We start from the raw sequence: 19626 nt of genomic DNA on the forward strand, positions 1-19626 counted from the left end.
GTGAAGCGTAGCGCACTTCGACGGCTTGAAGGTGAGCCCGGCCCACGTCGCCGCCTCTCCCACAACACTGAGCAGTGTCTGCATCGCCTCTGAATCCCGCGCAAGAAGCACGATATCGTCCGCATACGCCAGTGCACTCACACTGACGCCGCAAAGCGGAATGCCACACTCATTTTTGAGTGCGGTTGCGGCGCGAAGTATCGGCTCGAGCGCGAGATTAAAGACGATGGGTGACAGTGGGCAGCCCTGCTTGACCCCCGCCTGGATCTCTATCTCCTCCGTTAGCCCGCCAGATGTACGGACACGGGTGGAGCAACCATTGTACATATCAACAATTAGATGATGCAATTGCTCTGGTAGTCCCATCCTGCCCAGTACTCCAAGGAGGTGGGCGTGAGGCACTGAGCCAAAAGCATTCGCTAGATCAAGCCAAGCAAAGCATGCTTGGCCTGCCCTGCGCCTTGCATCATCAATTGCCGTCTGCACAATAAAGTTGTGCTCGAAGCAGCCTTCAAACGTGCGGAAACCCTTTTGTTCTGGGGAGAGCAGGCTCAAACGCTCTGCCCAGAGGGTTGTGCGGTCCGCCACGATTGCAGCAAAGAGCTTGGAGATGGTAGAGCTCAATGCTAGAGGCCGCCAGTTCGTCACGTCCGAGACGTCCCCTTTCTTGTGGATGAGGACGGTAGTGGATACTTTCCACTGCACCGGAATCTTCCGCTCCTCCCAGCAGCGCGAGAAGATCCTAGCTAGCACGTGGCAGCCAGGGTCCTCACGCCGCAGGTCGGAGTAGGTGACTCCGTCTGCCCCTGGAGCAGTATTGCTCGCCTTTCGGAGCCGCCGTTCCACCTCTGTTGCGGTGATCGGCGTCAGCACCTCCTCGCTGACGTTGGGAGGCGTGGTGGCGGCAAACTCTGGGACAGCAGCTGGTGCATCTGTAACAAAAAAGTTCGTCTTAGTATATGTTTTTTTAAAATGCTCCGTGAGCACATTGCCATCGATTTGGCAGTACGGTGACGTCTCGCCGAGGACGCGCTGCATCGCTTTGCGCCGGTCCGCGCGGTACAACCTCTGAATTTCAGATGCTGCATACGCGTCATACCGATGTTCAGCGGTCGCCGCGCGCCGTGCGCCACGTCCGCCGTCCCGTCTACCGTGGCCGTGTGCGGGGGCAGGGGGGGGGGGATTGGCAGCAGCGCCGGTGCGGCCCTGGCCGCGATGCGCTGCTGGTGGTTGTCCGTCCTGTTGACCTCCGGCCGCTCGTCGTTGCGGCTTCGTCTCGGCGATCTCGGAGATGAACTTCTCGATGACCTTGACGAAGGCGTCCCATGGTTGGTCGCGGACGCTCTCCAGGGCCGACAGCCAGTGCCGCTGCCTCTCCGTTAGCCGAGTATCGGCCGGGGGAGGGGGGGGCGGAGCTGCCTCAGGTGCGCCCTGTGGGGAAGGTGCAGGAGGGATTGTCAGGTTCGGTGTGGGACGGGCGTTCTGCGCTGGCTGGCTCGGATTCGGACGGTGACGGTTGGAGCGTCTTCGCCGTCTCCTCTTGTTGCTGCCCGGTCTCTGGGATGCAGCTGCAGTGTCTTCCTCCCTGCCGCGCCGCTCCGTCGTCTGCGTCGGTGTTGTGCCGCTAGCAGGTAGCGCAGTAGCGGCGGTGGCGGCCGGTGCGTCTCCGGGTGTAGCTCGCGCCGGCACGGCGATCGAGTCAGGCTCGTCGCGGCTGTTGGTCGCCGCACCGCTAACAGATGGCCCGGCGGTCGCTCGCGCCGCGCTGCCGGCGCGAGGTACACGAGGTGCAGCTCGCGCCGGCTCGGCGCTCGGGTCGGGCGCACCGTGGCTACCGGTCATCGCGCCGCCAACAGATGGCCCAGCGGTCGCTCGCGGCACGCCACCGGCGCGGGGCGCACGGGGTGTAGTTCGCGCCGGCCGCCCGGGCGCATTGCCCCGCGCCGGGTTGTCGATACGCCGACTGGGTGTAGCTCGCGCCGGCCTCGCACTCGAGTCGGGCGCACCGTGGCTGTCAGTTACCGCGCCGCCAACAGATGGCCCGGCGGTCGCCCGCGCCGCGCCGCCGGCGCGAGATACACGAGGTGTAGCTCGCGCCGGCCGCCCAGACGCATTGGCTCGTGCCTGGCCACCGTTGTGCAGACTAGGCGGTATGATGCGCCGACGATTCGGAGGCGGTGGTCTGCGTCCTGCTGCACGCCGTTTGTCCCTCCGGGGGGTGACTATGTGCCACTCGGAATCTGTAACAGCTGTTTTGTTATTGACATTCCCTGCCTGAGCGGAAACGGAGCGGCTGGGGCCACTCGACGTAACCGTCGGCAGGGCAGCAGGGGTACGCGTGAACGTCTGTGACCGCACAAGCGTCCCACCGTCCGGTCCACCTGCCTTGCTCGCGGCCTTTGGTGTATCATTCAGCGGCGCGGAGGCGCCGTGAATGATCGCACTTTCGGTCGCGGCGAGCGAGGCAGCCTGCCTGTCACTGTCCGCCCGTCTCGCAGAGCCACCTATCAGCGGCGTAGCGAACGCAGGCGGCAGCCCCAGGCCGGTACCCATGCTCTCGACAGGTGGTGGGCGGGGGGTGCTTGCCACAGCGGGGCGACGTGGCCAGCGTACACCACTGGGAGCAGAGGCCGGCGCGGGCGACGGCAAGCCGCCGCTTTTACCGGAGTCCGCCCCGCTGGCCAGAACGACGCGTTCGGCGGCAGGCGTCGGCAGCAGGCTGCCTACACCTCCCGAACTTGCGCTCGGCACTCGTGGCGACACGGCCGACGTCGCAGAGCGTATCGGCAGTGGGATGCCAGACCTCCTCGGCGTGCGCACACATGGTTCGCACGACGCGGGGGCAGCAACCGCCGCCGTCCTGGGCGTCGCAGTCGTCTGCACACTCACACAGGGCGAGGGCAGAGCGGCCTGTGAGCCCACCACGCTGCTGCGGGTCAGGACCGCCGCGTACGTTAATTCTAAGCCCAGCCGGTCTGTCCTACTAGCTTCGGGGACCGGACTGGACTGTGGCCATAGCCCCTTTCTAATATCTAAGGCTAGGCGGCCTGTGGTACTATCTTCCCGGGCCGCTGTCGCCTGTGGCTTTCGCCCAGCACTAACTAAGGACGAGGGGCCTGTCCTACTAGCTTCGGGGGCCCCCGCCTGTGACCTCCCGCCGGCTGACTTCTCTGAGTGCCCCAGAGCGCCAGACACGGCATCGTGTCCCATACTCAACCTACCCTGGCCGGGGTGGCCAGGGGTGGCGGATACTGCATTGCAGATCCGCAGATGTGCACGCAGCTTCTTCAGCTGCGCATCTCGGCGGCCGCAGTGGCCGCACTCGAAGACGGGAGTCGTCCTCGGGTCGTGCAGCTTCCGATAGTGGCGGAGAAGGTTCGTATGATCCTTGTACTCGCCAAAGGTAGCTCTCCCGGCCGCTTTGTTGATGAAGCAAATCCGGCAGCGGAAGACGTCCGCCGGCAGCGTCACAACAAGCTCCATCGTTTAGGTCGTGGACCTGAAACAGAAAATAGAGCCGACCGCTTCTCGGTGCATTATTCAGTCCAAATTAGCCCATATTAAGCTGATAAGAACAGATACTACACTTTGATCTTAGCCAAAAGGCCGAGAAGCGATAAGGAAAAACCGCAGTGGAAGGGCCTAAATGCTTGCAGCGTGTGCGCTCCACATGTGGGAGTGAAACATGGTGGTGCGGGCTGATATCGCAACAGGCGACCGTGGAAAACGTCGCAAAAGCAAGTGCCGGGAGGAAGGACAACTGAAGAGAGCACTCGTCAACAGCCTAGTTTTACCGTCCATGTCTAACAGTAAAGAGCGACTCCCATTTGAACGCCGCTAGCAGCCACGGCAGTGGAGAAGCCGTGAGGCCGCCCCACAGCAGCGCCAGGACGGCGCGAGCTACACCGGCGCGAGGCCGGCGCAAGCTACACCTAGCCGAGTGCTTACACCGTTCACCGCAGACTGCATATGTGTGTGTGTGCGTGTGTACACACGTATTCTGCGTGCGTGCGGCGGCGGCGACGACGACGTTCGCGAGGAGCTAAGGTTATAACTCCAAAAAATTTAATTGAAATTATCTGTGGCCGGGCCATAAGAGACGCCAAAGGAGCATCCGACGGCGCTGTTGTGTGCCCCCATAAATTACCAGCCTAGTGTAATGTGGCTGCAAGAGCGGTCCGGCTAAAAACAAAAAAAAAAAAAAATAAAATAAGATAATGTTAAATTAAAAGAAATCGCAGTGTGTAAGGAGCTAACTACTGGGCACATCGACAACTCCGACAAGTTTTGCTACCAGCAGAATATCTGATCTCTGCAGAATATTATCTCATTTCAAGCTGTGTTTTAATTAATTTTAGGTGGGCCGATCCCGGCGGTACTGCAATGCCGGGCCAACCCGCGACAGAGGTGGAGCAAGCCCCTAGCACTCCGTCATGAGCCAAAAATGAGTTTAATATTCTGGTCCTGCGATGCAGGACGTATCAGATATTAAGCTGATAAGAACAGATACTACACTTTGATCTTAGCCAAAAGGCCGAGAAGCGATAAGGAAAAACCGCAGTGGAAGGGCCTAAATGCTTGCAGCGTGTGCGCTCCACATGTGGGAGTGAAACATGGTGGTGCGGGCTGATATCGCAACAGGCGACCGTGGAAAACGTCGCAAAAGCAAGTGCCGGGAGGAAGGACAACTGAAGAGAGCACTCGTCAACAGCCTAGTTTTACCGTCCATGTCTAACAGTAAAGAGCGACTCCCATTTGAACGCCGCTAGCAGCCACGGCAGTGGAGAAGCCGTGAGGCCGCCCCACAGCAGCGCCAGGACGGCGCGAGCTACACCGGCGCGAGGCCGGCGCAAGCTACACCTAGCCGAGTGCTTACACCGTTCACCGCAGACTGCATATGTGTGTGTGTGCGTGTGTACACACGTATTCTGCGTGCGTGCGGCGGCGGCGACGACGACGTTCGCGAGGAGCTAAGGTTATAACTCCAAAAAATTTAATTGTATCTGTGGCCGGGCCATAAGAGACGCCAAAGGAGCATCCGACGGCGCTGTTGTGTGCCCCCATAAATTACCAGCCTAGTGTAATGTGGCTGCAAGAGCGGTCCGGCTAAAAACAAAAAAAAAAAAAAATAAAATAAGATAATGTTAAATTAAAAGAAATCGCAGTGTGTAAGGAGCTAACTACTGGGCACATCGACAACTCCGACAAGTTTTGCTACCAGCAGAATATCTGATCTCTGCAGAATATTATCTCATTTCAAGCTGTGTTTTAATTAATTTTAGGTGGGCCGATCCCGGCGGTACTGCAATGCCGGGCCAACCCGCGACAGAGGTGGAGCAAGCCCCTAGCACTCCGTCATGAGCCAAAAATGAGTTTAATATTCTGGTCCTGCGATGCAGGACGTATCAGATATTAAGCTGATAAGAACAGATACTACACTTTGATCTTAGCCAAAAGGCCGAGAAGCGATAAGGAAAAACCGCAGTGGAAGGGCCTAAATGCTTGCAGCGTGTGCGCTCCACATGTGGGAGTGAAACATGGTGGTGCGGGCTGATATCGCAACAGGCGACCGTGGAAAACGTCGCAAAAGCAAGTGCCGGGAGGAAGGACAACTGAAGAGAGCACTCGTCAACAGCCTAGTTTTACCGTCCATGTCTAACAGTAAAGAGCGACTCCCATTTGAACGCCGCTAGCAGCCACGGCAGTGGAGAAGCCGTGAGGCCGCCCCACAGCAGCGCCAGGACGGCGCGAGCTACACCGGCGCGAGGCCGGCGCAAGCTACACCTAGCCGAGTGCTTACACCGTTCACCGCAGACTGCATATGTGTGTGTGTGCGTGTGTACACACGTATTCTGCGTGCGTGCGGCGGCGACGACGACGTTCGCGAGGAGCTAAGGTTATAACTCCAAAAAATTTAATTGAAATTATCTGTGGCCGGGCCATAAGAGACGCCAAAGGAGCATCCGACGGCGCTGTTGTGTGCCCCCATAAATTACCAGCCTAGTGTAATGTGGCTGCAAGAGCGGTCCGGCTAAAAACAAAAAAAAAAAAAAAAAAAATAAGATAATGTTAAATTAAAAGAAATCGCAGTGTGTAAGGAGCTAACTACTGGGCACATCGACAACTCCGACAAGTTTTGCTACCAGCAGAATATCTGATCTCTGCAGAATATTATCTCATTTCAAGCTGTGTTTTAATTAATTTTAGGTGGGCCGATCCCGGCGGTACTGCAATGCCGGGCCAACCCGCGACAGAGGTGGAGCAAGCCCCTAGCACTCCGTCATGAGCCAAAAATGAGTTTAATATTCTGGTCCTGCGATGCAGGACGTATCAGATATTAAGCTGATAAGAACAGATTTTTTTAGTCATTGAGAGAATTTTTGGAAGCGGGAAGGAACTTCTAGGAAGGTTGCTTCAGGAATATTCCGGGCCACAGTACCAGTTTCGTGGTCGACGTCATCTGCCACCATCTACAGAGAGTCGTGCCTCACTAGCTGGCACTGGGCCGGCGTCGTAACTAAGAATTATCTATAGATAATAGGAGATCTTGGGTTTACCCGGAGTGCAGTGGCGCACTCCGGCCAAGATGAGAAGGTCATAAGTTTGTATCAACCCCGGGCGGAGACCCAGACGAAGCTGGCCGGGGGAAAAATAGGAAGACGAACAGAGCGGAAGGCACATACGTCGCTACCAACTCTGCCGCCGGTGTCGACAGTATAAACTGGACACACACGAGACCGGTCTGCATCTGCCACGGCAGGAGGATCAGATGGGACGGCTACATCTGCCTCTGCGGGTGGTTCAGATGGGGCCTGAGCATCTCGCCACCCTTAGTCAAAATCGGGAGAAAAAAATAGAGGGAAGAAGTATCACATGCAGGGCAGGTCTGGCAGTTACGAAGGCGCTTGCTGCCCTCACAGCAAGGCCAACCACGATCCGGACCGTGCACGCTGCAACTTCGTCATAGTCGGGTGCCGGGAGAGCAATGACTAAAGAAAATACATCGCATATCAGTGCGTTTCGTATCCGAATTTACCAGCATTAAGCTGATAAGAACAGATACTACACTTTGATCTTAGCCAAAAGGCCGAGAAGCGATAAGGAAAAACCGCAGTGGAAGGGCCTAAATGCTTGCAGCGTGTGCGCTCCACATGTGGGAGTGAAACATGGTGGTGCGGGCTGATATCGCAACAGGCGACCGTGGAAAACGTCGCAAAAGCAAGTGCCGGGAGGAAGGACAACTGAAGAGAGCACTCGTCAACAGCCTAGTTTTACCGTCCATGTCTAACAGTAAAGAGCGACTCCCATTTGAACGCCGCTAGCAGCCACGGCAGTGGAGAAGCCGTGAGGCCGCCCCACAGCAGCGCCAGGACGGCGCGAGCTACACCGGCGCGAGGCCGGCGCAAGCTACACCTAGCCGAGTGCTTACACCGTTCACCGCAGACTGCATATGTGTGTGTGTGCGTGTGTACACACGTATTCTGCGTGCGTGCGGCGGCGGCGACGACGACGTTCGCGAGGAGCTAAGGTTATAACTCCAAAAAATTTAATTGAAATTATCTGTGGCCGGGCCATAAGAGACGCCAAAGGAGCATCCGACGGCGCTGTTGTGTGCCCCCATAAATTACCAGCCTAGTGTAATGTGGCTGCAAGAGCGGTCCGGCTAAAAACAAAAAAAAAAAAAAATAAAATAAGATAATGTTAAATTAAAAGAAATCGCAGTGTGTAAGGAGCTAACTACTGGGCACATCGACAACTCCGACAAGTTTTGCTACCAGCAGAATATCTGATCTCTGCAGAATATTATCTCATTTCAAGCTGTGTTTTAATTAATTTTAGGTGGGCCGATCCCGGCGGTACTGCAATGCCGGGCCAACCCGCGACAGAGGTGGAGCAAGCCCCTAGCACTCCGTCATGAGCCAAAAATGAGTTTAATATTCTGGTCCTGCGATGCAGGACGTATCAGATATTAAGCTGATAAGAACAGATTTTTTTTAGTCATTGAGAGAATTTTTGGAAGCGGGAAGGAACTTCTAGGAAGGTTGCTTCAGGAATATTCCGGACCACAGTACCAGTTTCGTGGTCGACGTCATCTGCCACCATCTACAGAGAGTCGTACCTCACTAGCTGGTACTGGGCCGCGTCGTAACTAAGAATTATCTAAAGATAATAGGAGATCTTGGGTTTACCCGGAGTGCAGTGGCGCACTCCGGCCAAGATGAGAAGGTCATAAGTTTGTATCAACCCCGGGCGGAGACCCAGACGAAGCTGGCCGGGGGAAAAAATAGGGAGACGAACAGAGCGGAAGGTACATACGCCGCTACCAACTCTGCCGCCGGTGTCGACAGTATAAACTGGACACACACGAGACCGGTCTGCATCTGCCACGGCAGGAGGATCAGATGGGACGGCTACATCTGCCTCTGCGGGTGGTTCAGATGGGGCCTGAGCATCTCGCCACCCTTAGTCAAAATCGGGAGAAAAAAATAGAGGGAAGAAGTATCACATGCAGGGCAGGTCTGGCAGTTACGAAGGCGCTTGCTGCCCTCACAGCAAGGCCAACCACGATCCGGACCGTGCACGCTGCAACTTCGTCATAGTCGGGTGCCGGGAGAGCAATGACTAAAGAAAATACATCGCATATCAGTGCGTTTCGTATCCGAATTTACCAGCATTAAGCTGATAAGAACAGATACTACACTTTGATCTTAGCCAAAAGGCCGAGAAGCGATAAGGAAAAACCGCAGTGGAAGGGCCTAAATGCTTGCAGCGTGTGCGCTCCACATGTGGGAGTGAAACATGGTGGTGCGGGCTGATATCGCAACAGGCGACCGTGGAAAACGTCGCAAAAGCAAGTGCCGGGAGGAAGGACAACTGAAGAGAGCACTCGTCAACAGCCTAGTTTTACCGTCCATGTCTAACAGTAAAGAGCGACTCCCATTTGAACGCCGCTAGCAGCCACGGCAGTGGAGAAGCCGTGAGGCCGCCCCACAGCAGCGCCAGGACGGCGCGAGCTACACCGGCGCGAGGCCGGCGCAAGCTACACCTAGCCGAGTGCTTACACCGTTCACCGCAGACTGCATATGTGTGTGTGTGCGTGTGTACACACGTATTCTGCGTGCGTGCGGCGGCGGCGACGACGACGTTCGCGAGGAGCTAAGGTTATAACTCCAAAAAATTTAATTGAAATTATCTGTGGCCGGGCCATAAGAGACGCCAAAGGAGCATCCGACGGCGCTGTTGTGTGCCCCCATAAATTACCAGCCTAGTGTAATGTGGCTGCAAGAGCGGTCCGGCTAAAAACAAAAAAAAAAAAAAATAAAATAAGATAATGTTAAATTAAAAGAAATCGCAGTGTGTAAGGAGCTAACTACTGGGCACATCGACAACTCCGACAAGTTTTGCTACCAGCAGAATATCTGATCTCTGCAGAATATTATCTCATTTCAAGCTGTGTTTTAATTAATTTTAGGTGGGCCGATCCCGGCGGTACTGCAATGCCGGGCCAACCCGCGACAGAGGTGGAGCAAGCCCCTAGCACTCCGTCATGAGCCAAAAATGAGTTTAATATTCTGGTCCTGCGATGCAGGACGTATCAGATATTAAGCTGATAAGAACAGATACTACACTTTGATCTTAGCCAAAAGGCCGAGAAGCGATAAGGAAAAACCGCAGTGGAAGGGCCTAAATGCTTGCAGCGTGTGCGCTCCACATGTGGGAGTGAAACATGGTGGTGCGGGCTGATATCGCAACAGGCGACCGTGGAAAACGTCGCAAAAGCAAGTGCCGGGAGGAAGGACAACTGAAGAGAGCACTCGTCAACAGCCTAGTTTTACCGTCCATGTCTAACAGTAAAGAGCGACTCCCATTTGAACGCCGCTAGCAGCCACGGCAGTGGAGAAGCCGTGAGGCCGCCCCACAGCAGCGCCAGGACGGCGCGAGCTACACCGGCGCGAGGCCGGCGCAAGCTACACCTAGCCGAGTGCTTACACCGTTCACCGCAGACTGCATATGTGTGTGTGTGCGTGTGTACACACGTATTCTGCGTGCGTGCGGCGGCGACGACGACGTTCGCGAGGAGCTAAGGTTATAACTCCAAAAAATTTAATTGAAATTATCTGTGGCCGGGCCATAAGAGACGCCAAAGGAGCATCCGACGGCGCTGTTGTGTGCCCCCATAAATTACCAGCCTAGTGTAATGTGGCTGCAAGAGCGGTCCGGCTAAAAACAAAAAAAAAAAAAAAAAAAATAAGATAATGTTAAATTAAAAGAAATCGCAGTGTGTAAGGAGCTAACTACTGGGCACATCGACAACTCCGACAAGTTTTGCTACCAGCAGAATATCTGATCTCTGCAGAATATTATCTCATTTCAAGCTGTGTTTTAATTAATTTTAGGTGGGCCGATCCCGGCGGTACTGCAATGCCGGGCCAACCCGCGACAGAGGTGGAGCAAGCCCCTAGCACTCCGTCATGAGCCAAAAATGAGTTTAATATTCTGGTCCTGCGATGCAGGACGTATCAGATATTAAGCTGATAAGAACAGATTTTTTTAGTCATTGAGAGAATTTTTGGAAGCGGGAAGGAACTTCTAGGAAGGTTGCTTCAGGAATATTCCGGGCCACAGTACCAGTTTCGTGGTCGACGTCATCTGCCACCATCTACAGAGAGTCGTGCCTCACTAGCTGGCACTGGGCCGGCGTCGTAACTAAGAATTATCTATAGATAATAGGAGATCTTGGGTTTACCCGGAGTGCAGTGGCGCACTCCGGCCAAGATGAGAAGGTCATAAGTTTGTATCAACCCCGGGCGGAGACCCAGACGAAGCTGGCCGGGGGAAAAATAGGAAGACGAACAGAGCGGAAGGCACATACGTCGCTACCAACTCTGCCGCCGGTGTCGACAGTATAAACTGGACACACACGAGACCGGTCTGCATCTGCCACGGCAGGAGGATCAGATGGGACGGCTACATCTGCCTCTGCGGGTGGTTCAGATGGGGCCTGAGCATCTCGCCACCCTTAGTCAAAATCGGGAGAAAAAAATAGAGGGAAGAAGTATCACATGCAGGGCAGGTCTGGCAGTTACGAAGGCGCTTGCTGCCCTCACAGCAAGGCCAACCACGATCCGGACCGTGCACGCTGCAACTTCGTCATAGTCGGGTGCCGGGAGAGCAATGACTAAAGAAAATACATCGCATATCAGTGCGTTTCGTATCCGAATTTACCAGCATTAAGCTGATAAGAACAGATACTACACTTTGATCTTAGCCAAAAGGCCGAGAAGCGATAAGGAAAAACCGCAGTGGAAGGGCCTAAATGCTTGCAGCGTGTGCGCTCCACATGTGGGAGTGAAACATGGTGGTGCGGGCTGATATCGCAACAGGCGACCGTGGAAAACGTCGCAAAAGCAAGTGCCGGGAGGAAGGACAACTGAAGAGAGCACTCGTCAACAGCCTAGTTTTACCGTCCATGTCTAACAGTAAAGAGCGACTCCCATTTGAACGCCGCTAGCAGCCACGGCAGTGGAGAAGCCGTGAGGCCGCCCCACAGCAGCGCCAGGACGGCGCGAGCTACACCGGCGCGAGGCCGGCGCAAGCTACACCTAGCCGAGTGCTTACACCGTTCACCGCAGACTGCATATGTGTGTGTGTGCGTGTGTACACACGTATTCTGCGTGCGTGCGGCGGCGGCGACGACGACGTTCGCGAGGAGCTAAGGTTATAACTCCAAAAAATTTAATTGAAATTATCTGTGGCCGGGCCATAAGAGACGCCAAAGGAGCATCCGACGGCGCTGTTGTGTGCCCCCATAAATTACCAGCCTAGTGTAATGTGGCTGCAAGAGCGGTCCGGCTAAAAACAAAAAAAAAAAAAAATAAAATAAGATAATGTTAAATTAAAAGAAATCGCAGTGTGTAAGGAGCTAACTACTGGGCACATCGACAACTCCGACAAGTTTTGCTACCAGCAGAATATCTGATCTCTGCAGAATATTATCTCATTTCAAGCTGTGTTTTAATTAATTTTAGGTGGGCCGATCCCGGCGGTACTGCAATGCCGGGCCAACCCGCGACAGAGGTGGAGCAAGCCCCTAGCACTCCGTCATGAGCCAAAAATGAGTTTAATATTCTGGTCCTGCGATGCAGGACGTATCAGATATTAAGCTGATAAGAACAGATTTTTTTTAGTCATTGAGAGAATTTTTGGAAGCGGGAAGGAACTTCTAGGAAGGTTGCTTCAGGAATATTCCGGACCACAGTACCAGTTTCGTGGTCGACGTCATCTGCCACCATCTACAGAGAGTCGTACCTCACTAGCTGGTACTGGGCCGCGTCGTAACTAAGAATTATCTAAAGATAATAGGAGATCTTGGGTTTACCCGGAGTGCAGTGGCGCACTCCGGCCAAGATGAGAAGGTCATAAGTTTGTATCAACCCCGGGCGGAGACCCAGACGAAGCTGGCCGGGGGAAAAAATAGGGAGACGAACAGAGCGGAAGGTACATACGCCGCTACCAACTCTGCCGCCGGTGTCGACAGTATAAACTGGACACACACGAGACCGGTCTGCATCTGCCACGGCAGGAGGATCAGATGGGACGGCTACATCTGCCTCTGCGGGTGGTTCAGATGGGGCCTGAGCATCTCGCCACCCTTAGTCAAAATCGGGAGAAAAAAATAGAGGGAAGAAGTATCACATGCAGGGCAGGTCTGGCAGTTACGAAGGCGCTTGCTGCCCTCACAGCAAGGCCAACCACGATCCGGACCGTGCACGCTGCAACTTCGTCATAGTCGGGTGCCGGGAGAGCAATGACTAAAGAAAATACATCGCATATCAGTGCGTTTCGTATCCGAATTTACCAGCATTAAGCTGATAAGAACAGATACTACACTTTGATCTTAGCCAAAAGGCCGAGAAGCGATAAGGAAAAACCGCAGTGGAAGGGCCTAAATGCTTGCAGCGTGTGCGCTCCACATGTGGGAGTGAAACATGGTGGTGCGGGCTGATATCGCAACAGGCGACCGTGGAAAACGTCGCAAAAGCAAGTGCCGGGAGGAAGGACAACTGAAGAGAGCACTCGTCAACAGCCTAGTTTTACCGTCCATGTCTAACAGTAAAGAGCGACTCCCATTTGAACGCCGCTAGCAGCCACGGCAGTGGAGAAGCCGTGAGGCCGCCCCACAGCAGCGCCAGGACGGCGCGAGCTACACCGGCGCGAGGCCGGCGCAAGCTACACCTAGCCGAGTGCTTACACCGTTCACCGCAGACTGCATATGTGTGTGTGTGCGTGTGTACACACGTATTCTGCGTGCGTGCGGCGGCGGCGACGACGACGTTCGCGAGGAGCTAAGGTTATAACTCCAAAAAATTTAATTGAAATTATCTGTGGCCGGGCCATAAGAGACGCCAAAGGAGCATCCGACGGCGCTGTTGTGTGCCCCCATAAATTACCAGCCTAGTGTAATGTGGCTGCAAGAGCGGTCCGGCTAAAAACAAAAAAAAAAAAAAATAAAATAAGATAATGTTAAATTAAAAGAAATCGCAGTGTGTAAGGAGCTAACTACTGGGCACATCGACAACTCCGACAAGTTTTGCTACCAGCAGAATATCTGATCTCTGCAGAATATTATCTCATTTCAAGCTGTGTTTTAATTAATTTTAGGTGGGCCGATCCCGGCGGTACTGCAATGCCGGGCCAACCCGCGACAGAGGTGGAGCAAGCCCCTAGCACTCCGTCATGAGCCAAAAATGAGTTTAATATTCTGGTCCTGCGATGCAGGACGTATCAGATATTAAGCTGATAAGAACAGATACTACACTTTGATCTTAGCCAAAAGGCCGAGAAGCGATAAGGAAAAACCGCAGTGGAAGGGCCTAAATGCTTGCAGCGTGTGCGCTCCACATGTGGGAGTGAAACATGGTGGTGCGGGCTGATATCGCAACAGGCGACCGTGGAAAACGTCGCAAAAGCAAGTGCCGGGAGGAAGGACAACTGAAGAGAGCACTCGTCAACAGCCTAGTTTTACCGTCCATGTCTAACAGTAAAGAGCGACTCCCATTTGAACGCCGCTAGCAGCCACGGCAGTGGAGAAGCCGTGAGGCCGCCCCACAGCAGCGCCAGGACGGCGCGAGCTACACCGGCGCGAGGCCGGCGCAAGCTACACCTAGCCGAGTGCTTACACCGTTCACCGCAGACTGCATATGTGTGTGTGTGCGTGTGTACACACGTATTCTGCGTGCGTGCGGCGGCGACGACGACGTTCGCGAGGAGCTAAGGTTATAACTCCAAAAAATTTAATTGAAATTATCTGTGGCCGGGCCATAAGAGACGCCAAAGGAGCATCCGACGGCGCTGTTGTGTGCCCCCATAAATTACCAGCCTAGTGTAATGTGGCTGCAAGAGCGGTCCGGCTAAAAACAAAAAAAAAAAAAAAATAAAATAAGATAATGTTAAATTAAAAGAAATCGCAGTGTGTAAGGAGCTAACTACTGGGCACATCGACAACTCCGACAAGTTTTGCTACCAGCAGAATATCTGATCTCTGCAGAATATTATCTCATTTCAAGCTGTGTTTTAATTAATTTTAGGTGGGCCGATCCCGGCGGTACTGCAATGCCGGGCCAACCCGCGACAGAGGTGGAGCAAGCCCCTAGCACTGCGTCATGAGCCAAAAATGAGTTTAATATTCTGGTCCTGCGATGCAGGACGTATCAGATATTAAGCTGATAAGAACAGATACTACACTTTGATCTTAGCCAAAAGGCCGAGAAGCGATAAGGAAAAACCGCAGTGGAAGGGCCTAAATGCTTGCAGCGTGTGCGCTCCACATGTGGGAGTGAAACATGGTGGTGCGGGCTGATATCGCAACAGGCGACCGTGGAAAACGTCGCAAAAGCAAGTGCCGGGAGGAAGGACAACTGAAGAGAGCACTCGTCAACAGCCTAGTTTTACCGTCCATGTCTAACAGTAAAGAGCGACTCCCATTTGAACGCCGCTAGCAGCCACGGCAGTGGAGAAGCCGTGAGGCCGCCCCACAGCAGCGCCAGGACGGCGCGAGCTACACCGGCGCGAGGCCGGCGCAAGCTACACCTAGCCGAGTGCTTACACCGTTCACCGCAGACTGCATATGTGTGTGTGTGCGTGTGTACACACGTATTCTGCGTGCGTGCGGCGGCGACGACGACGTTCGCGAGGAGCTAAGGTTATAACTCCAAAAAATTTAATTGAAATTATCTGTGGCCGGGCCATAAGAGACGCCAAAGGAGCATCCGACGGCGCTGTTGTGTGCCCCCATAAATTACCAGCCTAGTGTAATGTGGCTGCAAGAGCGGTCCGGCTAAAAACAAAAAAAAAAAAAAATAAAATAAGATAATGTTAAATTAAAAGAAATCGCAGTGTGTAAGGAGCTAACTACTGGGCACATCGACAACTCCGACAAGTTTTGCTACCAGCAGAATATCTGATCTCTGCAGAATATTATCTCATTTCAAGCTGTGTTTTAATTAATTTTAGGTGGGCCGATCCCGGCGGTACTGCAATGCCGGGCCAACCCGCGACAGAGGTGGAGCAAGCCCCTAGCACTCCGTCATGAGCCAAAAATGAGTTTAATATTCTGGTCCTGCGATGCAGGACGTATCAGATATTAAGCTGATAAGAACAGATACTACACTTTGATCTTAGCCAAAAGGCCGAGAAGCGATAAGGAAAAACCGCAGTGGAAGGGCCTAAATGCTTGCAGCGTGTGCGCTCCACATGTGGGAGTGAAACATGGTGGTGCGGGCTGATATCGCAACAGGCGACCGTGGAAAACGTCGCAAAAGCAAGTGCCGGGAGGAAGGACAACTGAAGAGAGCACTCGTCAACAGCCTAGTTTTACCGTCCATGTCTAACAGTAAAGAGCGACTCCCATTTGAACGCCGCTAGCAGCCACGGCAGTGGAGAAGCCGTGAGGCCGCCCCACAGCAGCGCCAGGACGGCGCGAGCTACACCGGCGCGAGGCCGGCGCAAGCTACACCTAGCCGAGTGCTTACACCGTTCACCGCAGACTGCATATGTGTGTGTGTGCGTGTGTACACACGTATTCTGCGTGCGTGCGGCGGCGACGACGACGTTCGCGAGGAGCTAAGGTTATAACTCCAAAAAATTTAATTGAAATTATCTGTGGCCGGGCCATAAGAGACGCCAAAGGAGCATCCGACGGCGCTGTTGTGTGCCCCCATAAATTACCAGCCTAGTGTAATGTGGCTGCAAGAGCGGTCCGGCTAAAAACAAAAAAAAAAAAAAATAAAATAAGATAATGTTAAATTAAAAGAAATCGCAGTGTGTAAGGAGCTAACTACTGGGCACATCGACAACTCCGACAAGTTTTGCTACCAGCAGAATATCTGATCTCTGCAGAATATTATCTCATTTCAAGCTGTGTTTTAATTAATTTTAGGTGGGCCGATCCCGGCGGTACTGCAATGCCGGGCCAACCCGCGACAGAGGTGGAGCAAGCCCCTAGCACTCCGTCATGAGCCAAAAATGAGTTTAATATTCTGGTCCTGCGATGCAGGACGTATCAGATATTAAGCTGATAAGAACAGATACTACACTTTGATCTTAGCCAAAAGGCCGAGAAGCGATAAGGAAAAACCTTTTTTTTTTTTTTTTTTTTTTTTTTTTTTTTTTTTTTTTCCTTTATTGTGATTTTAATACCTGTGACAAACAGGTAGGCCGGCAGCGGACCAAGTATGCCGCTCTTCGGCCTCAGAGTATACACAGAACAGAGATGAGTGAGATATAAAAACAATCAAGACGGCGGGGTACAAACAGTAGACAAAACAGAGTTAAAACGGAGTCGGTCACGTGCGTAGCACAATGGATAAAAGCGGAGAAACACGGTGCACAAACGCAGATGGCAGATGGCCACACGTGAACCAGCGGAGCACAAACGACGAAACACAAACACACTGCAGGAGAGTCGAGGCACAAACACATGCGATGGTCTTCGGCGTAGGACGATGAAAGTAACTGATGGAAGACAGCAGAGTCGTGGCCTGCCAAGGGGAAAAGGTGTGGGGAAGAGGAGAGAGAGGGGGAGGGGAAGATGCCAGTGGAGGAGAGGGATGGAGGAGAAGGGGGAGGGTAGGGGGAGTGGAAGCCCAAGGAGAAAGGGGAGGGGAGGGAGGGAGAGAAGGGAGAGAGGGTGCCTACAGGAAAAGGAGAGGAGAGGGAAGGTAAGGCTCAAAGTTGGTAGGAGGGGTAGATGGAGGGGAGGAGGGCATCATCAGGGAGGGGGAGTTGACGGAAGCCACCGAGGGAGAGGGTGTGGAGGGTGTAAAGATGGAGAGCAGGTGGGATATAGGAATGCAGGCGCGGCAGCGGGTTGGGGTGGGAGAGGATGGGAGAGACAAGAGGGTGTGGAGGATCAAGCTTGCGGGAGGTGTAGAGGATCCGTAACCGTTCGAGGAAAAGGAGGAGGTGCGGGAAGGGAATCAGGTCATAGAGGATCCGCGTGGGGGAAGGGAGACGGATGCGATAGGCGAGGCGGAGCGCATGGCGTTCTAGGATCTGAATGGACTTGTAGAAGGTAGGAGGGGCAGAGATCCAGGCGGGATGAGCATAGCAAAGGATAGGACGGATGAGGGACTTGTAGGTGTAGAGGATGGTGGAAGGGTCCAGACCCCATGTACGGCCAGAAAGGAGCTTAAGGAGGCGGAGGCGGGAGCGTGCCTTGGCTTGGATCGTCCGGAGATGTGGGTTCCAGGAGAGGCGACGGTCGAGGGTGACACCAAGGTACTTGAGAGTAGGTGTGAGGGTGATGGGACGGCCATAAATAGTAAGATAGAAATCAAGGAGACGGAAGGAACGAGTGGTTTTGCCTACAATGATCGCCTGGGTCTTGGAAGGATTGACCTTGAGCAACCACTGGTTACACCAAGTGGTGAACCGGTCAAGATAGGATTGGAGAAGGTGCTGGGAGCGTTGCAGGGTGGGAGCGAGGGCAAGGAAGGCAGTGTCATCGGCGTACTGGAGAAGGTGTAGGGGAGGTGCAGGTGGAGGCATGTCTGCCGTGTAAAGGAGGTAGAGAAGAGGGGAAAGGACGGAACCTTGGGGCACACCGGCGGAGGGGTAGAAGGTGTAGGAATCAGTGTTGTGGATGGTGACATAGGAAGGACGGTGGGAAAGGAAGGAAGCGACCAGACGGACATAGTTGAGAGGAAGAGCAAAGGTTTGGAGCTTGAAAAGGAGACCGGAATGCCACACACGGTCATATGCGCGTTCGAGGTCGAGGGAAAGAAAGATGGCGGAACGACAGGAATTGAGTTGTTCGGAGAGGAGGTGAGTGAGGTGAAGGAGGAGGTCATCGGCTGAGAAGGACGGCCGAAAGCCACATTGGGTAGGGGGGAGGAGGCGGTGTTGGTGAAGGTGCTTGTGTAGGCGGCGGGTAAGAATGGATTCCAGGACCTTGCTGAAGACCGAGGTAAGGCTGATGGGACGGTAGGAGGAGACAGCGGAAGGCGGTTTGTCGGGCTTGAGGAACATCAGGATCCGGGAGGTTTTCCACAGGTCGGGGTAGTAGCCGGTGGACAGGACCACATTGTAGAGCCTGGCCAATGTGGAGAGGAAGGAGGCAGGAGCTTCACGGAGGTGACGGTAAGTAACACGATCGTGACCGGGAGCAGTGTTGCGTTTAGGGCGAAGTGTAGCAATGATATCTTGAGTGGTGATTGGGGTATTTAGTTCTGTGTGTGTGATGTTGTCCAAGTACTGGAAGCCAGGAGCAAGCGGGGGGACAGAGGTATCAGTTCGATCACGGACATCAGGAAAGAGGGAATAATCGAACTGGGGATCGTCAGGGATGGTAAGGATATCGGAGAGGTAGGAGGCGAAATGGTTGGCCTTACTAAGGGCATCAGGGAAGGGGTGGTCATCATGAAGGAGAGGGTAGTAGGGAGAGGGTTTAGATCCGGTAAGGCGGCGGAAGGCTGACCAGTACTTGGACGAGTTGATAGGTAAGGTGGCATTAAGACGGGTGCATGTCTGTCGCCAGTCCCGGCGTTTCTTTGCCGTGAGTAAGTTCCTGATGTGTCGCTGTAGTTGCCGGTGGCGTCGTAGTGTGTCCTGGTCACGTGTGTGAAGGAAGGCACGGTAGAGCCGGCGGGATTCACGCAGGAGAAGGACGGCCTGTGGGGGTAAGGTGGGGCGGTGCGGATGGATGGCAATGGTAGGGACGTGGGCCTCCACGGCCTCAGACAAGGTCTGCTGGAGAAAGGAGGCAGCACGGGTAACGTCATCAGGTTGGTGGTAGGTGAGGGGGTGGCTATCGACCTGGAGAGCAAGGGAGTCCCGGTAGGCATTCCAGTTGGCACGGGAGTAGTCATGGACATATTTCGGGGGAGGGTCATGGCGCGGGTCGGGACGGGGGCGACGACCGTCTGATACAGTGAGGAGGACAGGGAGATGGTCACTGCCAATGGGATCAAGGACGTCCACCGCTATGCGGCCAAGCAGGGTGGGGGAGGCTAGGACGACATCGGGAGTGGTATTGGATTCAGGGCGGGTGTGTTGGGGAATTGGAAGGACGTCGCCTTGGAGGGTGGCAAGGAACCGATGCCACCGCCGTAACTGGGCGGCAGAACG

At 54.1% G+C, this 19626-nt stretch overlaps 7 non-coding genes and 9 pseudogenes across 7 annotated transcripts; all 16 read right to left on the minus strand.

Moving 5' to 3' along the window:
- Positions 1–3485: 3485 nt before the first annotated feature.
- LOC126286077 (U2 spliceosomal RNA) lies at positions 3486–3618 on the minus strand (annotated as a pseudogene).
- A 735-nt stretch (positions 3619–4353) lies between these two features.
- On the minus strand, positions 4354–4546 carry LOC126292532 (U2 spliceosomal RNA). The gene has a single exon (XR_007552235.1). It is a non-coding gene; the product is annotated as a U2 spliceosomal RNA (small nuclear RNA).
- Positions 4547–5277: 731 nt separating this feature from the next.
- Positions 5278–5470, minus strand: LOC126292543 (U2 spliceosomal RNA). Its single transcript, XR_007552236.1, has one exon. It is a non-coding gene; the product is annotated as a U2 spliceosomal RNA (small nuclear RNA).
- A 732-nt stretch (positions 5471–6202) lies between these two features.
- LOC126292753 (U2 spliceosomal RNA) lies at positions 6203–6378 on the minus strand (annotated as a pseudogene).
- Positions 6379–6984: 606 nt separating this feature from the next.
- On the minus strand, positions 6985–7099 carry LOC126285430 (U2 spliceosomal RNA; annotated as a pseudogene).
- A 735-nt stretch (positions 7100–7834) lies between these two features.
- Positions 7835–8011, minus strand: LOC126285142 (U2 spliceosomal RNA; annotated as a pseudogene).
- A 606-nt stretch (positions 8012–8617) lies between these two features.
- LOC126285433 (U2 spliceosomal RNA) lies at positions 8618–8732 on the minus strand (annotated as a pseudogene).
- A 735-nt stretch (positions 8733–9467) lies between these two features.
- LOC126292565 (U2 spliceosomal RNA) lies at positions 9468–9660 on the minus strand. Its single transcript, XR_007552237.1, has one exon. It is a non-coding gene; the product is annotated as a U2 spliceosomal RNA (small nuclear RNA).
- Positions 9661–10392: 732 nt separating this feature from the next.
- On the minus strand, positions 10393–10568 carry LOC126292764 (U2 spliceosomal RNA; annotated as a pseudogene).
- Positions 10569–11174: 606 nt separating this feature from the next.
- Positions 11175–11289, minus strand: LOC126285436 (U2 spliceosomal RNA; annotated as a pseudogene).
- A 735-nt stretch (positions 11290–12024) lies between these two features.
- Positions 12025–12201, minus strand: LOC126285152 (U2 spliceosomal RNA; annotated as a pseudogene).
- Positions 12202–12807: 606 nt separating this feature from the next.
- On the minus strand, positions 12808–12922 carry LOC126285443 (U2 spliceosomal RNA; annotated as a pseudogene).
- Positions 12923–13657: 735 nt separating this feature from the next.
- On the minus strand, positions 13658–13850 carry LOC126292576 (U2 spliceosomal RNA). Its single transcript, XR_007552238.1, has one exon. It is a non-coding gene; the product is annotated as a U2 spliceosomal RNA (small nuclear RNA).
- Positions 13851–14583: 733 nt separating this feature from the next.
- LOC126292620 (U2 spliceosomal RNA) lies at positions 14584–14776 on the minus strand. Its single transcript, XR_007552242.1, has one exon. It is a non-coding gene; the product is annotated as a U2 spliceosomal RNA (small nuclear RNA).
- Positions 14777–15508: 732 nt separating this feature from the next.
- On the minus strand, positions 15509–15701 carry LOC126292587 (U2 spliceosomal RNA). The gene has a single exon (XR_007552239.1). It is a non-coding gene; the product is annotated as a U2 spliceosomal RNA (small nuclear RNA).
- A 732-nt stretch (positions 15702–16433) lies between these two features.
- LOC126292598 (U2 spliceosomal RNA) lies at positions 16434–16626 on the minus strand. The gene has a single exon (XR_007552240.1). It is a non-coding gene; the product is annotated as a U2 spliceosomal RNA (small nuclear RNA).
- Between the last annotated feature and the right edge of the window lie 3000 nt (positions 16627–19626).

Source organism: Schistocerca gregaria, chromosome 1 (assembly GCF_023897955.1).
Source record: "Schistocerca gregaria isolate iqSchGreg1 chromosome 1, iqSchGreg1.2, whole genome shotgun sequence".
Taxonomy (NCBI): Eukaryota; Metazoa; Arthropoda; class Insecta; order Orthoptera; family Acrididae; genus Schistocerca; species Schistocerca gregaria.